This window comes from Phyllobates terribilis, unplaced genomic scaffold, assembly GCF_046119375.1.
Source record: "Phyllobates terribilis strain yellow unplaced genomic scaffold, ASM4611937v1 Scaffold_3__8_contigs__length_932513732, whole genome shotgun sequence".
NCBI classification, from domain to species: Eukaryota; Metazoa; Chordata; class Amphibia; order Anura; family Dendrobatidae; genus Phyllobates; species Phyllobates terribilis.
In genome coordinates, this window is record NW_027362763.1 from 34,820,544 (window position 1) to 34,843,822 (window position 23,279).

Sequence of the window (23,279 nt, forward strand, 5' to 3'; positions counted from 1 at the left end):
CCTACATAGTCCTCCATAGAGTATAATGGACCCCACATAGTCCTCCATACAGAATAATGGGCCCTAAATAGTCCTCCATAGAGTATAATGGACCCCACATAGTCCTCCATACAGAATAATGGGCCCACATAGTCCTCTATACAGTGTAATGGGCCCACAAAGCCCTCCATACAGTGTAATGGACCCCACATAGTCCTCCATAAAGTATAATGGGCCCACATATTTCTCCATACAGTATAATGGGCCCTACATAATCCTCCATACAGTATAATGAACCCCACATATTACTCCATACAGTATAATGGGCCCCACATAGTCCTCCATACAGTATAATGGCCCCATATAGTCCTCCATACAGTATAATAGGCCCACATATTCCTCCATACAGTATAATGGGCCCCACATAGTCCTCCATACAGTAAAATGGGCCCCACATATTACTCCATACAGTATAATGGGCCCCACATAGTCCTCCATACAATATAATGGACCGCACATAGTCCTCCATACAGAATAATGGGCCCACATACTCCTCCATACAGTATAATGGGCCCCACATATTTCTCCATACAGTATAATGGGCCCCACAAAGTCCTCCATACAGTATAATAGGCCCTACATAGTCCTCCATACAGTATAACGGCCCCACATCATCTTCCATACAGAATAATGGGCCCTACATAGTCCTTCATACAGTATAATGGACCCCACATAGTCCTCCATACAGAATAATGGGCCCACATAGTCCTCTATACAGTATAATGAGCCCACATAGCCCTCCATACAGTATAATGGGCCCCACATATTTCTCCATACAGTATAATGGGTCCTACATAATCCTCCTTACAGTATAATGGACCCCAAATAGTCCTCCATATAGAAAAATGGGCCCACACAGGCCTCCATACAGTATAATGGCCCCACATAGTCTTCCATACAGAATAATTGCCCCACATAGTTCTCTATACAGTATAATGGCCCCACCTAGTCCTCCATACGGAATAACGGGCCCACAGAGTCCTCTATACAGCATAATGGGCTCCACATAGTCCTCCATACAGAATAATGGCCCCACATAGTCCTCCATATAGTATAATGGGCCCCACACAGCGCTCCATACAGTATAATGGGCCCACATAGTCCTCCATAGAGTATAATGGGCCCCACATAGTCCTCCATACAGTATAATGGGCCCCACATAGTCCTCCATACAATATAATGGCCCCACATAGTCTTCCATACAGAAAAATGGGCCCTAAATAGTCCTCCATAGAGTATAATGGACCCCACATAGTCCTCCATACAGAATAATGGGCCCACATAGTCCTCTATACTGTGTAATGGGCCCACATAGTCCTCCATACAGTATAATGGCCCCACATAGTCTTCCATACAGAATAATGGGCCCACATAGTCCTCCATAGAGTATAATGGACCCCACATAGTCCTCCATACAGAATAATGGGCCCTAAATAGTCCTCCATAGAGTATAATGGACCCCACATAGTCCTCCATACAGAATAATGGGCCCACATAGTCCTCTATACAGTGTAATGGGCCCACATAGCCCTCCATACAGTGTAATGGACCCCACATAGTCCTCCATAAAGTATAATGGGCCCACATATTTCTCCATACAGTATAATGGGCCCTACATAATCCTCCATACAGTATAATGGACCCCAAATAGTCCTCCATACAGTATAATGGCCCCATATAGTCCTCCATACAGTATAATAGGCCCACATATTCCTCCATACAGTATAATGGGCCGCACATAGTCCTCCATACAGTAAAATGGGCCCCACATATTACTCCATACAGTATAATGGGCCCCACATAGTCCTCCATACAATATAATGGACCGTACATAGTCCTCCATACAGAATAATGGGCCCACATAGTCCTCCATACAGTATAATGGCCCCACATAGTCTTCCATACTGAATAATTGCCCCACATAGTTCTCTATACAGTATAATGGCCCCACCTAGTCCTCCATACAGAATAACGGGTCCACATAGTCCTCTATACAGTATAATGGGCTCCACATAGTCCTCCATACAGAACAATGGCCCCACATAGTCCTCCATACAGTATAATGGGCCCCACATAGTCCTTTATATAGTATAATGGCCCCACATAGTCCTACATACAGTATTATGGGCCCCACATAGTCCTCCATACAGTATAATGGGCCCCACATATTTCTCCATACAGTATAATGGGCCCTACATAGTCCTCCATACAGTATAATAGACCCCACATATTCCTCCATAGAGTATAATGGCCCCACATAGTCCTCCATACAGTATAATGGGCCCACATATTCCTCCGTACAGTATAATGGGCCCCACATATTCCTCCATACAGTATAATGAGCCCCACATATTCCTCCATACAGTATGATGGGCCCTACATAGTTCTCCGTACAATATAATGGACCCCACATAGTCCTCCATACAGTATAATGGCCCCGCATAGTCCTCCATATAGTATAATGGGTCCCACATAGTCCTCCATACAGTATAATGGCTCCACATAGTTCTCTATACAGTATAATGGCCCCACATATCCCTCCATACAGTATAATGGGCCCCACATAGTCCTCCATACAGTATGATGGGCCCTACATAGTCCTCCATACAATATAATGGACCCCACATAGTCCTCCATACAGAATAATGGGCCCAGATAGTCCTCCATACAGTATAATGGCCCCACATAGTTCTCCATACAGAATAATTGCCCCACATAGTTCTCTATACAGTGTAATGGGCCCCACATAGTCCTCCATACAGTATAACAGGCCCCACATAGTCCTCCATACAGTATAATGGGCCCACATAGTCCTCCATACAGTAAAATGGGCCCCACATAGTCCTCCATACAGTATAATGGGCCCACATAGTCCTCCATACAGTAAAATGGCCCCACATAGTCCTCCATACAGTATAATGACCCCACATAGTCCTCCATACAGTATAATGGGCCCCACATAGTCCTCCACACAGTATAATGGGCCCCACATAGTCCTCCATACAGTATAATGGGCCCCACATAGTCCTCCACACAGTATAATGGGCCCCACATAGTCCTCCAAACAAAGTGATCTTTGTGGGTGTTCAAGAATTTTTGAAAGGGTTCATCTGTTGTCAAAATAAAAGCCTACAGTCACTCTATGTCTTGCCTAACCATGACAGTGTGAGATGTCAATGCCCCGTCTCATGCTGCACATAACACATAACACATCTGCATCTCTGGCTGCTATGGGCATAAAAGGGGACAAACTTATGGTGTGGCAGCCATGCTCCCCTGACCTCAACCCCATTCAGAACCTCTGGAGCATCATTAAAAGGAGTGTCTATGATGGCGGGAGGCAGTTCACATCTAAGCAACAGCTCTGGGAGGGTATTCTGTCCTCATGCAAAACAATTGAAGCAGAAACCATCCAAAACCTGACAAATTCAATGGACAAGAGAGTTCAGAAGCTCCTTTTGAACAAGAGGTCCTATGTGCAAATGTAACAAAGTTTTGAGCTGAAAACTGTTTGATTTCAGTGTGTAATAACTAGTGTTGAGCCACCCCCGTAGTGTTCGGGTTCGGTTCGGTTCGTCGAACACCGGGATGTTCGAGGAACTGTTCGTCGAACTGTTCGTCGAACACCTTAGAACACCGTCGAACACCGTTAAAACCAATGGCAGGCAAACAAAAACACATAGAAACACATAGAAAACACCTGCAAAGGTGTCCAAAAGCTGACAAACTGCTCAGAAGACACTCTCTTTAAAAAAGCCGGCCGGCAAATTCAGCAGCGGCATACACCGGTACCGGACAATTTAGACAAGAAGGAATAGAGCATCACACATAGATTAGATAGATAGAAACATGTCAGTCACACATATAAGAAGCACAGTGACAGTGTTGGTTACTGCACTTGTCATTTAGTGTAAAGGATTTATTAAAAAAAATATTAGTGTTTTCATGCACCGTCTCTTTAAAAAAGCCGGCCGGCAATTCAGCATCTGTACCCGACAATTTAGAACAGAAAGAATAGAGCTTCACACATAGATTAGATAGATAGAAACATGTCAGTCACATATATAATAAGTACAGTGATAGTGTTGCTTACTGTACTTGTCATTTAGTGTAAAGGATTTATTTAAAAAAATAATAGTGTTTTCATGCACTGTCTCTTTAAAAAAGCCGGCCGGCAATTCAGCAGCGGTACCCGACAATTTAGAACAGAAAGATAGAGCATCACACATAGATTAGATAGATAGAAACATGTCAGTCACATATATATGAAGTACAGTGATAGTGTTGGTTACTGTACTTGTCATTTAGTATTAAAATAAAGGATTTATTATTAAAAAAATTGGCGTGGGATTCCCCTTAATTTTAGGCTCTAGCGGAGGTTAAGCAGACGGCTGGGGCAGATGTTTGAAGCCTGGGAAGGGGGTAATACCCACGGAGCTTCCCAGGCTACTAATATCAGCCCCCAGCTGAATACATAGCCTTTACTAGCTATTAAAATGGGGGACCCCCCAAAAAAAGTGACGTGGGGTCCCCCCTAATTTAATAGCTAGCAAAGGCTAGGCAGACAGCTGGGGGCTGATATTAATAGCCCAGGAAGGGAGCCATGAATATTGGCCCCCTCCCAGGCTAGAAACACCAGCCGTCAGCCGCCCCAGAAATGGCGCATTCATAGGATGCGCCAATTCTGGCACTTAGCCTCGCTCTTCCACGCTGCCCTGGTGCGGTGGCAGGGGGTAATAGGGTTGGGGTTGATGTCAGCTTATAATGCCAGCTGACATCAAGCCCAGGTTAGTAATGGAGAGGCGTCTATAAGACACCCCCATTACTAACCCCATAGTCAAAGTTAAAAAAAACACAAACACCCAGAATAAAGTCCTTTAATTGAAATAAAGACACAGTCCTTTATTGTTCTAAATTAAACCATACTTACCGTCACGCCCATTCCAGCTGAAGCCAACGATCTCCTGCAATAAAAGAAAAATAATAAAGCAACCTCATCCTTACCTTTCCATGGTTCCCACGACAGCTTCAGCTCTGCTACATCGAGATGACAGGCTGGACCGCAGCAGAACGCTGCCATCCAGCCTGTCATCCCGCAGACACTGAGAAGCGCAGGCTTGCTTGCGCTGCTCAGCGTCTCTCTGTGACGACATCCAGATGAGCCGAGTTCATGTCCAATGAACTCGGCTCACCTCATTCACGTCACTGACAGCGTGGGAAAATTCTCACGCTGAAGCGCTGATTGCAGGAGAATTTTCCCACGCTGTCAGTGACGTGCAGGAGGTGAGCTGAGTTCATTGGACATGAGCTCACCTCATGCACATCACTGACAGCGTGGGAGAATTCTCCTGCACTCAGCACTTCAGCGTGAGAATTTTCCCACGCTGTCAGTGACGTGCATGAGGTGAGCCGAGTTCATTGGACATGACCTCGGCTCATCTGGATGCCGTCACAGCGAGACAGTGAGGAGCGCAAGCAAGCCTGCGCTTCTCAGTGTCTGCGGGATGACAGGCTGGATGGCAGCGTTCTGCTGCGGTCCAGCCAGTCATCTCGATGTAGCAGAGCTGAAGCTGTCGTGGGAACCATGGAAAGGTAAGGATGAGGTTGGTTTATTATTTTTCTTTTATTGCAGGAGATCGTTGGCTTCAGCTGGAATGGGTGTGATGGTAAGTATGGTTTAATTTAGAACAATAAAGAATTGTGTCTTTATTTCAATTAAAGGACTTTATTCTGGGTGTTGTGTTTTTTTTAAATACTTTACTAGAAATTCATGGCGGTCATGTCTAATACTGGCGTGACCCCATGAATTTTGGGCTTGGGGCCAGCTGATAATACCAAGCTGGCCCTAACCCCTTTATTACCCAGTGAGCCACCGCACCAGGGCCCTGGATGAGTTGGGTACAGCGCCAGAAGATGGCGCTTCTATGAACGCGCCATTTTCCGGGGTGGCTGCGGACTGCAATTTGTAGCGGGGGGGGGCCCAGAAAGCTTGGGCCTCCCTGCGCTGCAGATTCCAGCCCCCAGCTGCCTAGTTGTACCTGGCTGGACACAAAAATAGGGCGAAGCCCCACGTACTTTTTTTTTAATTATTTCATGAAATTCATGAAATAATTAAGAAAAAAAGGGCTTCCCTATATTGTTGTGTCCGGCCAGGTACAAATAGGCAGCTGGTGGATGGGGGCAGCCCGTTCCTGCCTGCTGTACCTGGCTGGACACAAATATAGTGCGAAGTCCCACTTAAATTTTTTTAAATTATTTCAGGAAATTCATGAAATAATTTAAAAAAAATTGACGTGGGGCTTCGCCCTGTTTTTGTGTCCAGCCAGGTACAACTAGGCAACTGGGGGCTGGAATCCGCAGCGCAGGGAGGCCCAAGCTTTCTGGGCCCCCCCCCGCTACAAATTGCAGTCCGCAGCCACCCCGGAAAATGGCGCGTTCATAGAAGCGCCATCTTCTGGCGCTGTACCCAACTCATCCAGGGCCCTGATGCGGTGGCTCACTGGGTAATAAAGGGGTTAAGGCCAGCTTGGCATTATCAGCTGGCCCTAAGCCCGAAATTCATGGGGTCACGCCAATATTAGACATGACCACCATGAATTTCTAGTAAAGAATTTAAAAAAAACACAACACCCAGAAAAAAGTCCTTTAATTGAAATAAACACACAATTCTTTATTGTTCTAAATTAAACCATACTTACCATCACGCCCATTCCAGCTGAAGCCAACGATCTCCTGAAATAAAAGAAAAATAATAAAGCAACATCATCCTTACCTTTCCATGGTTCCCATGACAGCTTCAGCTCTGCTACATCGAGATGACTGGCTGGACCGCAGCAGAACGCTGCCATCCAGTCTGTCATCCCGCAGACACTGAGAAGCGCAGGCTTGCTTGAGCTCCACAGTGTCTCTCTGTGAGGGCATCCAGATGAGCCGAGTTAATGTCCAATGAACTCGGCTCACCTCATGCACGTCACTGACAGCGTGGGAAAATTCTCCTGCACTCAGCGCTTCAGCGTGGGAGAATTCTCACACTGAAGCGCTGAGTGCAGGAGAATTCTCCCACGCTGTCAGTGACGTGCAGGAGGTGAGCTGAGTTCATTGGACATGAGCTCACCTTATGCACGTCACTGACAGCGTGGGAAAATTCTCCTGCACTCAGCGCTTCAGCTTGAGAATTTTCCCACGCTGTCAGTGACGTGCATGAGGTGAGCCGAGTTCATTGGACATGAACTCGGCTCATCTGGATGTCGTCACAGAGAGACGCTGAGCAGCGCAAGCAAGCCTGCGCTTCTCAGTGTCTGCGGGATGAGAGGCTGGATGGCAGCGTTCTGCTGCGGTCCAGCCTGTTATCTCGATGTAGCAGAGCTGAAGCTGTCGTGGGAACCATGGAAAGGTAAGGATGAGGTTGCTTTATTATTTTTCTTTTATTGCAGGAGATCGTTGGCTTCAGCTGGAATGGGTGTGATGGTAAGTATGGTTTAATTTAGAACAATAAAGAATTGTGTCTTTATTTCAATTAAAGGACTTTATTCTGGGTGTTTGTGTTTTTTTTAACTTTGACTATGGGGTTAGTAATGGGGGTGTCTTATAGACGCCTCTCCATTACTAACCTGGGCTTGATGTCAGCTGGCATTATAAGCTGACATCAACCCCAACCCTATTACCCCCTGCCACCGCACCAGGGCAGCGTGGAAGAGCGAGGCTAAGTGCCAGAATTGGCGCATCCTATGAATGCGCCATTTCTGGGGCGGCTGACGGCTGGTGTTTCTAGCCTGGGAGGGGGCCAATATTCATGGCTCCCTTCCTGGGCTATTAATATCAGCCCCCAGCTGTCTGCCTAGCCTTTGCTAGCTATTAAATTAGGGGGGACCCCACGTCATTTTTTTTGGGGGGTCCCCCATTTTAATAGCTAGTAAAGGCTATGTATTCAGCTGGGGGCTGATATTAGTAGCCTGGGAAGCTCCGTGGGTATTACCCCCTTCCCAGGCTTCAAACATCTGCCCCAGCCGTCTGCTTAACCTCCGCTAGAGCCTAAAATTAAGGGGAACCCCACGCCAATTTTTTTAATAATAAATCCTTTATTTTAATACTAAATGACAAGTACAGTAACCAACACTATCACTGTACTTCATATATATGTGACTGACATGTTTCTATCTATCTAATCTATGTGTGATGCTCTATCTTTCTGTTATAAATTGTCGGGTATCGCTGCTGAATTGCCGGCCGGCTTTTTTAAAGAGACAGTGCATGAAAACACTATTATTTTTTTTGATAAATCCTTTACGCTAAATGACAAGTACAGTAACCAGCACTTTCACTGTACTTCGTATATATGTGGCTGACATGTTTCTATCTATCTAATCTATGTGTGAAGCTCTATTCTTTCGGTTCTAAATTGTCGGGTACCGGTGTATGCCGCTGCTGAATTGCCGGCTTTTCATGTTTCACTGTTGGCACTGTTCCCATCGATTTGGGCAATCACTGTAATGCCACAACCACCATGGCTGTGGCATTACAGTGAGTGGCAGACAATCCATGCAGGACACGCTTTTGGTGTACGAACAGTTATCGAACATAACCTCGAACAGCCGAATTTTTTGCAAATCGTTCGGGTTCGTCGAACAACTCGAACACCGCCCAAAACAGCTCGAATTTGAGATTGGCGAACAGTTCTAGTCGAACACCGCTCATCTCTAGTAATAACCTGCTAATGCTTATAATCTCAAAAATGACCATTTTTTTGTTCTTTATTAAAATGAAAAGGTTGAAAACTCTGCTGTGCATAATAATTTGGAACATGCATTTTGAGTGCAGTTTGAGTTTTTTATTTTTTTTAAAAATATCCTGTTATCATAGGCAGTTTATACAAAAACCTTTCAGTTGTACTCTAATAGTTATTTAATGAGAAAGCAAGCAAAGATGTCTCCAGCAGGACCAGGGTTGTATATATCTTGTTAAAACTTCACTTTTAATTTCAAATTATAAAAGCCAAGGATGAGTTACAGAATGAGCAATATAGCGGCTCTTAGGTACAGCACATTCCAACGCGTTTCGGCTAAACCTTATTCATGGAATAATGTGAGAACTAAGCCTACTAGCTGAAGTTAAATAAAAAACACTTCTTGGTGATTGCTTCAGGTGTTGGACCACAGCCCAGAGGAGACATCTTTGCTTGCTTTCTCATTATTTGAACTTTGGTAGCCCGTGACCTGGGTGTCTCCGCTGCAAGACTTCGTTGGGACTGGATGAGTCTGGCTATTACATGGTGAGCTGACATACGTTTTCCCTTTCCCTTTCCCCTTGTTTTTTCATTGTTACTCTAATAGTTATTTGACTGGAAAATTACAATGACTGCAATTCATATAGGTACTTTGGGAAAATCTGAGAAAATATTATTCGCATAATAATTTGGAACACAGTGTATAAGCTTAAAACACCAGTAATATAAAATCTAAAAATATTCCTAGAAACAAAAAATCCAGCAGACATCAGTCTTAAACCAATGGCCATCATGTAAACACATGAAAATTAGTGATGAGCGAGTATGTGCGGTTAACCCTTTCTGCGAGTATGCTCGGGCGAGTACCAAGTATCTTCAGCGTACTCGGTGATATGTTTGAATTGCTCCCGTGTGCATGATTTGCGACTGTTTGACAGCTTTATTACATGTGAGGAATGCGAAAGAAACAAGCATTCCTCACATGTATTAAAGTTGTCAAACAGTTGCAAATCATGCACTCGGGACTGATTCAAACATATCACCGAGTACGCAGAAAATACTCGGTACTCGCCCGAGCAAACTCGCCGAAAGGGTTAGCCGAACATACTCACTCATTACTAAAAATCATGATATAACTAAAACGACATTTGTTTCTTATTAGAAACTCATATGGATAAATATAGTCGGTAAAATTTATTCCAGGAACACGTGTTGTGCCTCCCAAACCTTCTTTCCCCAGGACTTACCCTTCTATGCAGCTTTTATTGGTCATTTTGCCTTGACGGAAAACATTAATGAATGCACCAGAGAGTAATTGGCGCTTTTATTTTTAAAGATGAGATTTAATGTTTGGATTTTTTCTTACTTTATTGCAAATAAACCAAGCATTTATCATGCCCTGATATATCCTCAATGCGATTAGATTATCATGGCACAAGCTTATAAATCACAGTGCCACACAATCACTATGGGAGAGTTTTTGGTATCTTAAAGGAAAACAGTCTAGTCTCTTATTGTTACCGGTCCGGGTGGTGGAATCTCTGTGCTTCGGTGCAAGGAGGGACCAGAGGGGCATAACTAAGTGCCTACTCGGACCGACTCAGGTCACACGGCGGCTCAGTCGACTCCGTGAACCAGGGAGGGACCGGGCAGGTGGACCAGGTGCCACTCTGGGACCGACCTTGTGTGAGAGCAGGTAACTACCACGGGTCAGATGACAGGAGCTGACCAGTACAGTGGATGAGCACGGCAGGAAGGCTGACAAGTGGTCCTGGTATATAAGCAGGCTGGTATAGCAGATAGCCAGACAGGTGCTCCGGGTAGGCAAGCAGGCGGGCACAGCAGATAACTGGCAGGTGCACCGGGAAGACAGGCTGGCGAGCACGACTGGTTACAGGCAGGTGCTCCAGGTAGGCTGGCTGGCGAGCTCAACAGATAACAGACAGGTGCTCCGGGTAAGCGGGCTGGTGGGCACGGCAGATAACTGGCTTATGCTCCAGGTAAGCAGGCTTGTGGGCACGACTGTAGACAGACTGGAGGACAGAACTGTTAGACTGGCTTACGGGCTGGACTGACAGACAGACTGGCGGGCAGGACTGAAAGGCAGCGGGACCTGAGGGCTGGAGAATGTGTTAGCACATGGAACAACAACTTTGCACAGGCACCTCCATTTTGGAGGAGGTGCCTTATACAGAGAAGTCCTCCGGCCATTGGCCAGGGACTCTGTAGGATGGCGCGTGCTGCCCCTTTAAGAAGGAGGAAGCGCACACACCCTAAGCACAGTGCCCAGGAAGCTGCACGTGGTGCGCACCTCAGTAGCAGGTGAGCAGGAAGACGCCGGACCTGGACAGCGGCGGTGAGGGGAATGGCGTCTCTGCTCGGCAGGAGGCAAAGACGCCGAAGCTACACTTATTAGTCTCCAAATACCAGTTGGGAATGAAGAAAAGGATCGACTTTGAGTCAAATGTCCTGAAATCAGTGGATTCCTGTGGCTTCCTGTGAATTCAAATACTTTGAGATTCAATTTTCAAGGATCGGAGAAAAATAAAAAATAAATGCTTGACAACATTTCCCACAATGCTGAAGTATCAGAGAGTTGGCAAATGACGTTTTCCCCATCGTCTTTCTCATAATGCCCCCAGACCTATGACCTATGACATAACATAAGTTATTCTAGTTTATCAAGAGGATTATCGGACCTTGTACAATGGCGGCTAGTACGTGGGTTATCTGATAACAGCAGGCCCCAGTGGAGCACAGCCGGGCACAGATCTGGCATCACATCACTTGCCCTTGAGAAAGCAGTTGGATACACTGCGAAACGCGCGTTGGGCTCTTCTGACCATCCTCCTTTTGGGCTGTGCTTTCCTGCCAGGTAATTAGCTCATGGAATTACGCTGTTTGAGCACTTAGATCCTGACACAGATTCTCCCATGACATAGCACTGGTGCTTCTCTCACCCCCGTTTAGCCAGTATCTAGTGGGCTTATATGTATGTGGGGTGGTTTTGTGTCTTTGTCCATAGCCATTTACTGCATTGAATATTTATAATCCTTTTCCTGTATTATTACCTTGGGCAAATGTGCAATCTTGTTGATCCATGGGTCTATTATGACCTCACTGTTACTAATTTGCCTGGCTTGAAAGCTACCATTTAGTCACCTCTTGGTTTTTTCTTTTCCTACCTACATTTTTTATGTGTGTATTTCACTAATAAATTAAACTTTCGCATTATATGCTGAGTTGCCCTCCTCCTTTATTAACAGATCTGGCATTGCCTGGCGGAGTTGGAGTACATCTCACCTCCAGATTCACTGGATAAGTGGATGATACAGATCACACTGAAGTAATGTTCACCAAGGATGCACAGTGTCTCAGTTTAGTTTCTTGTTCCAGTATATTACATCTACAGAATAATGCCATCAGCAACACTTATTAATTGTTTTGCAACAGCGAAGAATAGTGGAGCCGAATATGCAGAATGGCACATGAAGCTGACTATAAATACAACAGAGAAAAGTTTGGGACAGGATCATTTTAACATCATAGCAGAGTACGCAAGTATAAAACTTGATACAGGAGTGAGGAGTGAATAGACAGACACCTTGCAACAACAGAGCCGAGTGTATAGACAGACACCTTGGTACAGCAGAGCTGAGTGTGCAGTCAGGCACCTTGGAAAGGGGGAAGCCAAATATGCTGACAGGAATTCTGGTACAGCAAAGTAAAGTGTGCACATAGACAGTATAGTTAGTCTGAAGACACACTTTGGAGGAAGTGAAGTATTTCCCTGCTGAAAAGAGATCTGTGAGAGTCTTGTGGCAAACACCGGTTGCAAGCAACGTGGAAACCTCACTACCTGAATACTTAGACAGCTGTTGCGTGAGCTAGCCTGAGCCGGCCTAATAGGATTGATATCAGATGTGCATGCCGGGTTACCATTATAATCCGACATCCATGAAAGCAGAGGGAGCTGGCCATTGGAGAAGAAGGAAGCACAGCCCAGCACTGGTGTAAAGTGAGAAAAAATACCACTCTTCTTAGGGTCCCTCCTAGCAGAGTCTGATAAAGAAAGAGGATGTCTGACATGAAATCTCTAGAGTAACACTGGAGCATTAATGTCCTTATTAGGAGCCCAGCATCTCTTCTGGACCATATGCCTTCCAGTCAGTCAAGTATGGAAGACTTCCATGAACTTTCTAACATTTTAGAAGCAGGTAATAAGCGGAAGCAGAAGACTTGTTGGCTGAGCAGAATTTAGTAAAAGGCATCTTTTCAATCACTTAACGACCTATCACGTATATTTTTTTCTTATAGGTCGCTAAGGATTGTAAAAAGCGGGCTCAGGAGCTGAGCCTGCTTCACTCCAGGCAGATGCCAGAGGTAACTGGAAGTAGCTCCAGTTACTGAAGTTAAAGTATTTTAATGCCATTGTTAATCTTTGACAGCAGAATTGAAACAATGTTATTGAGACTCAATCGTGGAGATACAATTAGAAATGAGCAGATCACTTTGCACAAACTCAGTCCAGGGTCCAGGTCAGTGCTCTCTGGCCGTGGACAGAAGCTGCATGAATTTCCTAACCATCCAGGATCCCATGCTCAGCTTATGATCAGCCGGGCTGACAAGATTAGTGTTGAGCCTCCCCCATAGTGTTCGGGTTCGGTTCGGTTCGTCGAACACCGGGATGTTCGAGGAACTGTTCGTCGAACTGTTCGTTGAACACCTTAGAACACCGTCGAACACCGTTAAAACCAATGGCAGGCAAACAAAAACACATAGAAACACATAGAAAACACCTTCAAAGGTGTCCAAAAGCTGACAAACTGCTCAGAAGACGCTCTCTTTAAAAAAGCCGGCCGGCAATTCAGCAGCGGCATACACCGGTACCCGACAATTTAGACAAGAAGGAATAGAGCATCACACATAGATTAGATAGATAGAAACATGTCAGTCACATATATATGAAGTACAGTGACAGTGTTGCTTACTGTACTTGTCATTTAGTGTAAAGGATTTATTAAAAAAAATAATAGTGTTTTCGTGCACCGTCTCTTTAAAAAAGCCGGCCGGCAATTCAGCATCTCTACCCGACAATTTAGAATAGAAGGAATAGAGCATCACACATAGATTAGATAGATAGAAACATGTCAGTCACACATATAAGAAGCACAGTGACAGTGTTGATTACTGTACTTGTCATTTAGTGTAAAGGATTTATTTAAAAAAATAATAGTGTTTTCATGCACCGTCTCTTTAAAAAAGCCGGCCGGCAATTCAGCAGCGGTATCCGACAATTTATAACAGAAAGAATAGAGCTTCACACATAGATTAGATAGATAGAAACATGTCAGTCACATATATATGAAGTACAGTGACAGTGTTGCTTACTGTACTTGTCATTTAGTGTAAAGGATTTATTTAAAAAAATAATAGTGTTTTCATGCACCGTCTCTTTAAAAAAGCCAGCCGGCAATTCAGCAGCGGTACCCGACAATTTAGAACAGAAAGAATAGAGCTTCACACATAGATTACATACATAGAAACATGTCAGTCACATATATAAGAAGTACAGTGACAGTGTTGATTACTGTACTTGTCATTTAGTGTTAAAATAAAGGATTTATTAAAAAAAAAATTGGCGTGGGGGTCCCCGTAATTTTAGTCTCTAGTGGAGGTTAAGCAGATGCCTGGGGCAGATGTTTGAAGCCTGGGAAGGGGGTAATACCCACGGAGCTTCCCAGGCTACTAATATCAGCCCCCAGCTGAATACCTAGCCTTTACTAGCTATTAAAATGGGGGACCCCCCAAAAAGAATGACGTGGGGTCCCCCCTATTTTAATAGCTAGCAAAGGCTAGGCAGACAGCTGGGGGCTGATATTAAAAGCCCAGGAAGGGTGCCATGAATATTGGCCCCCTCCCAGGCTAGAAACACCAGCCGTCAGCCGCCCCAGAAATGGCGCATCCAATGAACTCAGCTCACCTCATGTACGTCACTGAGAGCGTGGAAGAATTCTCCTGCACTCAGCGCTTCAGCGTGAGAATTCTCCCACGCTGTCAGTGACGTACATGAGGTCAGCTGAGTTCAATGGACATGAATGAGCTCACCTCATGCACGTCACTGACAGCGTGGGAAAATTCTCCTGCACTCAGCGCTTCAACGTGAGAATTTTCCCACGCTGTCAGTGACGTGCATGAGGTGAGCTCATTCATGTCCAATGAATTCGGCTCACCTCATGCACGTCACTGACAGCGTGGGAAAATTCTCACGCTGAAGCGCTGAGTGCAGGAGAATTTTCCCACGCTGTCAGTGACGTGCATGAGGTGAGCTGAGTTCATTGGACATGAACTCGGCTCATCTGGATGCCGTCACAGCGAGACACTGAGGAGCGCAAGCATGCCTGCGCTTCTCAGTGTCTGCGGGATGACAGGCTGGATGGCAGCGTTCTGCTGCGGTCCAGCCTGTCATCTCGATGTAGCAGAGCTGAAGCTGTCCTGGGAACCATGGAAAGGTAAGGATGAGGTTGCTTTATTATTTTACTTTTATTGCAGGAGATCGTTGGCTTCAGCTGGAATGGGCGTGGTGGTAAGTATGGTTTAATTTAGAACAATAAAGGATTGTGTCTTTATTTCAATTAAAGGACTTTATTCTGGGTGTTTGTGTTTTCTTTTAACTTTGACTATGGGGTTAGTAATGGGGGTGTCTTATAGACGCCTCTCCATTACTAACCTGGGCTTGATGTCAGCTGGCATTATAAGCTGACAGGGCAGTGGGAAGAGCGAGGCTAAGTGCCAGAATTGGCGCATCCTATGGATGCGCCATTTCTGGGGCGGCTGACGGCTGGTGTTTCTAGCCTGGGAGGGGGCCAATATTCATGGCACCCTTCCTGGGCTATTAATATCAGCCCCCAGCTGTCTGCCTAGCCTTTGCTAGCTATTAAAATAGGCAGGACCCCTCGTCATTTTTTTGTGGGGGGTCCCCCATTTTAATAGCTAGTAAAGGCTAGGTATTCCGCTGGGGGCTGATATTAGTAGCCTGGGAAGCTCCGTGGGTATTACCCCCTTCCCAGGCTTCAAACATCTGCCCCAGCTGTCTGCTTAACCTCCGCTAGAGACTAAAATTACGGGGAACCCCACGCCAATTTTTTTTTAAATAAATCCTTTATTTTAACACTAAATGACAAGTACAGTAATCAACACTGTCACTGTACTTATTATATATGTGACTGACATGTTTCTATCTATCTAATCTATGTGTGATGCTCTATTCTGTCTGTTATAAATTGTCGGGTACAGATGCTGAATTGCCGGCCGGCTTTTTTAAAGAGACGGTGCATGAAAACACTATTATTTTTTTAATAAATCCTTTACACTAAATGACAAGTACAGTAAGCAACACTGTCACTGTACTTCATATATATGTGACTGACATGTTTCTATCTATCTAATCTATGTGTGAAGCTCTATTCTTTCGGTTCTAAATTGTCGGGTACTGGTGTATGCCGCTGCTGAATTGCCGGCTTTTCATGTTTCACTGTTGGCACTGTTCCCATCGATTTGGGCAATCACTGTAATGCCACAACCACCATGGCTGTGGCATTACAGTGAGTGGCAGACAATCCCTGCATGATTGGTGCTCTAAATAGCGCCAGATATGCAGGACACGCTTTTGGTGCACGAACAGTTATCGAACATAACCTCGAACAGCCGAATTTTTTGCAAATCGTTCGGGTTCGTCGAACAACTCGAACACCGCCCAAAACAGCTCGAATTTGAGATTGGCGAACAGTTCTAGTCGAACACCGCTCATCTCTAGACAAGATGTCACCTGTGCGCTGCATGTCGTACAAATGATGTTACACATGGCCAGCAATTCAAACTCTGCGTCAGGGAACCTGGAGGCTCAGGAAAATCTCATAGCTCCTGTCCACAGCCAGAGAGCATTGACCTGGACCGTAGACCAGGCTTGAGCACAGCAATCCGCTCATCTCTAGCTACTTTAGCAGTCGGTGGCCTGCTGAACATCCCTGTAAATGCCATTTTTGTCCTCCTTCATAGGTGTCTTCATAGTGAGAACAACAATTTCACTGTATACTGCAATACAGTAGCGTTTCAGTTTATAATATAAATGGTAAAAGATTGTAGGTTCAAGTCTGTATAGAGGAGATAAAAAAAGTAAAAATTAAAAAAATAGGTTGTAAAAAATGAAAAATAATACAAAATTATAAAAAAGTTTAAATCACCTTTGTTTTCCCCTTTAAAAATAAATTAAAAAAGTTTAAAAAATCAAACATAATTGGCATCATTGTGTCTGTAGCAATGAATTCTAGCTAAATATTAAGTTACATAAACCGTAAACAGCAAAAAGAAAACGGCAAAAGGAAAAAGGAAGCAAAAAGGTCGATGTTTTTAGTTGCCACATCTTAAACAAAAATCAATAAAGAGCTATCAAAGTGTTCTATGGGGTCAAATTGGTGTCAATAAAAACTACAAAACAGGGTGCAAAAACTGAGTTATATAACAGCTCCATTGCTCGAGAATTAAAAAAGTTACAAACAACCCAAACATTTATTTTACAAAATTTCAGAATAATTTCCTTTACTACTAAGATAATGAAAAATAAACTGGACAAGTTTTGTACACCTATAATCTCACTGATTTGGAGAATCACATTAGTGCTCATTTGTACCTCATAATTAGTGATGGCCGAGCACTAAAATGCTCGGGTACTTGTTGATCGGGTCGAGCACATTGGAATACTCGAGTGCTCGAGCCCAATGTAAGTCTATGGGAAACTCGAGCATTTTTCAGGGGGCTCCCCCCCGGCGGTCTGCAGAGGGCCTAAAAATTGCCCAAATCGATGGGAGCAGTGCTCAAATGACATGGGAACAGCATGGGGAAGACCCCTGGAAGCATTTCTGACTCCGAGATCACTGCTGTGAACAACGTTGTCAGAGTATTGCGCCACTTTTACGGACTCACAATAAAACATACAAAAACAAAACCAAAATGGATTTTCCAGGGAAATATGTTAAGGAACATCCTTTCCAGGGTAATGACTTGTCTATAAGGAAAAATAAATAACCAAAAACAAAAATACTCCTCCACAACTTGGGCTATGTTCACACGTAGCAATTTTGATGCATTTTTGCACTTTTGAATTGCTTTCAACCAAGACAAATGCATTCACCGGGAAATGTCATTTTAACATTTTACAACCTTATCTGGCCATGTGGTGTGTGAGATATCATCAGACACATGCATACAGTGCTGAAAAGACATGGGAACAGCATGGGGAAGACCTCTGGAAGCATATCTGACTCCCAGGTCACTGCCTAACAGTGTGCCCATCATAAGTGATCCTTGGCACCTGGGAAGATTGCTCCCGCCATGCACCTGTCATTGCAGACTTGCAACAATCACCATCCACGTCCTTGTTCTAGAGCAGCGTTCAGTTGTCCCTACCCCATTCCTTGGAATGCAAGCGCAAGTATGTAGCCAGCCACCCACCCACAGGCTGCAATACTATACTGCCAAATTTTTGACAGCTGCTTGCACTTGAAATGTGGCCTTTTAGGCTCGTGGAGGCGGAAGCTTTTCACAACCTCTTGCCGGGGGCGGCCGGGTGTCCATACTTGGTCCCCAGCTGCCACTATATTTCCCGGTATCGCTTCCACCTTCCACAAACACGGGTCCCACAACATTACCCGTGCCCTCCCCAGTGCACTTACTGGGAAAGACCGCCTAACCACAAACACGTGGACAGGTGAATGTGGTCAGAGATGGTACGGAGCCAGTCCACAACTTTTTTTGCTAAGAGTTGTATTTAGCTCAGTGAAAGGACTGGCATAGAGGGAAACCCTATCTACCCTGCATGTCATTACTCCCAGGAAGTACTGTAATTGAGCTTGTTGCAGAAGCAATGGCAGCCCGTCCAACATCAAATCGCACTTGTCGGTGGTGCTTTGACACACACAAACATCTATCTTTGCGCATTTAATTTCTTGAATACAGAGATGGACAATGGCCTGATCTGTAATGCGGTTTGAGAAATAACATGCATATGCATGGCCAATCCACATTAAAAAAGCAGCCATAGAGTGTCCGGGAACCTTCCCCCACACTTTTCTTAGCCAGGGCTGCTTTTCGGCAGGGTTGGGCGGGCTCAGCAGAGACCCGGAGACTCCTCCGGCGGTCCCTGACTTCTCCTTCTGGAGAGTTCATAGTGCCGAGGTGAGGCCATGATGATGATAGAGGCTGTAGCGTCGGCGTCCCTTCCTCCTGCTAGGCAGAGACGCCGTTCCTCTCACCTCCCTGCTCCGTCCTCGGCGTCCTCTTCCCGCGCTGCTGGCAGCGCTTGCCGCTTCCCGGGCACTGTGCTTAGGGCGCGCGTGCGCTCCCTCTCTCTTAAAGGGGCCGCGCGCGCCATCCTAAGGAGTCCCCGGCCAATTGCCGGTGGAGCTCCCATATATAAGGCACCTCCTCCAAAATGGAGGTGCCCGAGCAAAGTTGTTGCAAAGCCTTTCACCTCTGCTTCAGCCCTCAGGTCCCGTTGCCAGCCTGCTTTCCAGCTCTGTCTACCTGCTTGCATTCCTGCGGTCCGACAGTCTGTCTACCTGCATCCGCCAGTCTGTCTATGGACCAGTCCGCCTGCGTATCAGGAAGCACCTGCCTGATACCTGCCTGATACCTGCCTGATACCTGCCTGATTCCTGCCTGATACCTGCCTGAGATCACCTGCAAGCCAGCCGAGAGATTCTTACCCGCTCACCTGGGAGCGCTCACCTGCTACCCGCCAGCTAGCCTACCTGGAGGCTCTGCCGTCACTTGCCATGACCACCTGCCAGCCAGCCGAGAGACTCTTACCCGCTCACCTGGGAGCGCTCACCTGCTACCCGCCTGCTAGCCTACCTGGAGTCTCTGCCGTCACTTGCCGTGACCACCTGCCTGTCTAGAGACTCTTACCCTGCTGTCACTTGCCGTGACCACCTGCCTGTCTAGAGACTCTTACCCTGCTGTCACTTGCCGTGACCACCCACCTGTCAAGAGACTGTTCCCGTCACTTGCCGTGACCTCCTGCCCTTCTACCCAGAGACTGTTCCTGTCACTTGCCGTGACTACTTGCCCGCCTTCCCTGGGAGCCACCCGCTTCCTTACAAGGACTGCCCCTTTGTATAGTAGCTCAGAGGTTCCACCTCCCAGACCCGTTACAGAGGCCACCATCTGCTTAGTTTTCTGTTACTTGGAATGCAAGTGCAAGTATGCAGCCAGCCACCCACCCACCCACAGGCCGCAAAACTAAACTGCCAGATTTCTGGGCAGCTCTTTGCACTTGAAATATGGCCTTTTAGGCTCGTGTAGGTGGAAGCTTTTCACAACCTCATGCCGGCGGCAGCCGGGTGTCCATACTCGGTCCCCAGCAGCCACTATATTTCCCGGTATCGCCTCCGCCTTCCACAAGCACAGGTCCAACAACATTACCCGTGCCCTCCCCAGGGCACTTACTGGGAAGGACTGCCTAACCACAAACACGTGGACAGGTGAATGTGGCCAGGGACGGTACAGAGCCAGTCCACAACTTTTTTGGCTGAGAGTTGTATTTAGCTCGGTGAAAGGACTGGCAAAGAGGGAAACCGTATCTACCCTGCATGTCATTTCTCCCAGGAAGTCCTCTAAAGCGGCTTGCACTTGAAATATGGCCTGAACATTACTGCTGGTACTTTTCTGTGGGAATTTGCTTGCCTCCTACCAGCCTGGAATATTTCCAGCAAACTATAGTACGATGCCATGGTATTAGCACTGCCCCCAGTACCAGTAGTGAAGCCACCCCCAATTTCCTTCTCAGGAATTTTATTTGGTAGACTGAGTGGCTGCCCAAATACATTTTCTCACAAAGGAGCTGAAGAGAGAGTGGCAGTAGGTGCAATTTTCTCCAGCCTGTTAGATATTAGAGGGTGAACGGCAGCACATTGAATCAGTGGTTAGCACTGTAGCCTTGCAGCGCTGGGATCCTGGGTTCAAATCCCAGCAAGGACAACATCTGCAAGGACTTTGTATGTTCTCCCCGTGTTTCCGTGTGTTTCCACCTCAGTAAAAAAGCAGCCATAGAGTGTCTGGGAACCTTCCCATAGACTTTTCTTAGCCAGGACTGCTTCTCGGCAGGGTTGGACGGTCCCACCAGAGAATCCTCTGGTGTGCCTTGGCTTCTACCTAAGGAGAGTTCATGATAGCGCTAACTTTGCAGCTGCTATGGGGCTCTTGAGCGGGTGAGAAAGGTTAGCCCTTAGAATTAAATCCTCTGGTGGGCACAATGTTTTTCAATCTTAAACAGCTTCTCAGTGGGAGTTGTATTTCACCACAGCCATATTCTTTAGCTCGGTGAAAGGACTGACATAGAGGGAAACCATATCTACCCAGGATGTCATTTCTCTGTCACCAGGTTCCGCCCATTGTCACACACAACCATGGCTGGCTGTATGTTCAGTGGTGAGAGCCACAGATCAGACTGCAGTGTTACAGCTTTCAACAACTCTGCAGCTCTGGGCGGTTTGTCAATTAAGCATTAAGCATGTTATCTTCAGCACAGCCTGTTGCTGTTTGGCCAAGGCAGTGCTGCTGCTTGTGACTGATGTGGTCATTTCGGAGATGGAGGAGGAGGTGCATGAGCTGAACAATGTGATTACATTGAGGTTAAATTGGTGACTCTGTTTTTTATACTAAAGAAAGATCCTATTGATTTGTTTTTTTTCGTTATTTTTTAAGACAAATGCATTCACCGGTAAATGTCATTTTAACATTTTACAAACTTATCTGGCAATGTGTTGTATGACACATCATCAGACACATCCTTTTTTATTTTTGAAGGAGGGAATCTGAAACTCATAAAGCCTATATTTACAGGGACATCAGACGGCCCTTACTATTCTTAAAAGGCCAGCAGTCGGCCGTAGCTATTGTTAGAGAGCCATCAGCCGGCTAAGCTTTGCTGCTCCAATTATTAACATGTGGGTTCCTATACTGTTATTGTGTAACCAGTGACTGCAAGGGCTGCCAAAAATTTGGACGCAACCCAATACCCCTTTGAAGGAGGGTCTCAGTAAAAAAAATGTTCACATTATAAAGGAGCAGGTCTCCTATAGAGGTAATGCCCATGCTGTGACTGCAAGGGCTGCCAAAATTTGGGAAAAACCCCACTACGAATTTAAAGACACATAGAACAGGGCCACAGTAACAAGGCACGACATGTTCCCAGTACAAAGGAGGGGGTCTGCAATACAGTTATAGGGTATGCAGTGAGTCCAACAGCTGACCAATTTTAGGAAAAACCCCACTAAGAATTTAAAGTCACACAGAGCAGGGCCACAGTAATGACAAATTCCCATTAGAAAGGAGAGAGTCTCCCATAGTGTTGGCCTATGCAGTGAGTGCAAGGGCTGCCAAAAATTTGGAGGCACTTCAATGTCCCTTGGAAGAGACGTGGAGGAGGGCCTCATAAAAAAATGTTCCCATTAGAAAGGAGCGGGTCTCCTATACTAGTAATGCCCATGCACTAAGGGTATGGGCTGACAAACATTTACCCCTGGGGGATATACATGAACATTCTGTATAAAAAAAAAAATTCACGGGCATCATAAACACCCTTTAAAAAAATTATGTGGGTGTTGCATCACGGACCACGGTCACCCTGGTGATATGGTGGTGGAGGATGAGGAGAAGGAGGAGGACAAGAGCAAATAGACAAAATCAGGAAGCGTATACCCATGTGTGGGTGTCAAAAGGTGCATAGAAATACACCTTCCAAGAAAAGACACTGGATTTGAGTTTATGTTTCGCTGCTATCATTCGGTGGTGTTGAGAAGTCTGGCCCAATCCAGCCCTTGTTCATTTTTATAATAGTCAGCCTGTCAGCATTTTCAGTTGACAGGCAGATGCGCTTATCAGTTATAATTCCACCGGTGGCACTAAAAACCCACTCTGATAAAACGCTGGCGGCAGGGAAGGCCAGGACCTCCAAGGCATAGAGAGCCAGTTCATTCCACGTACCCAGCTTGGATACCTAATAATTATAAGGCATAGAGGAATCTTGGAGGACGTTGGTACGGTCGGCAAGGTACTCCCTCAGCAACTTCCCAAACTTTGCACTCCTTGTGAGAGTACCCCGCGACTCAGGGCCTGTGCAATGGGAGGGTCTGAGAAAACTCTCCTAGAACTTTGACAGTGTTCAGTGTTCCCATACCTCTGCTGGATTGAAGTTGTGTCTCTCTCGCCTGTACTCCTTGGTTGACCAACGAAGTGTTCCCTCTGCCATCAGCGTTTTCAGATGGGAATTTTTTTAATAGTTCCGCAAAAGGGGCCTTCTGGTACTAACCCATTTTTGAAGACCTATCCGTCTCAGGAATAAGAAATATAAAGTTCTCCTTGTAGCGTGGTTCTAGAAGTGTCACCAACCAGCAATGACTGTCACGCAAAATTTTGAGAACGTGAGGGTCATGGGAAAGGCAGCGTAACATAAACTCAG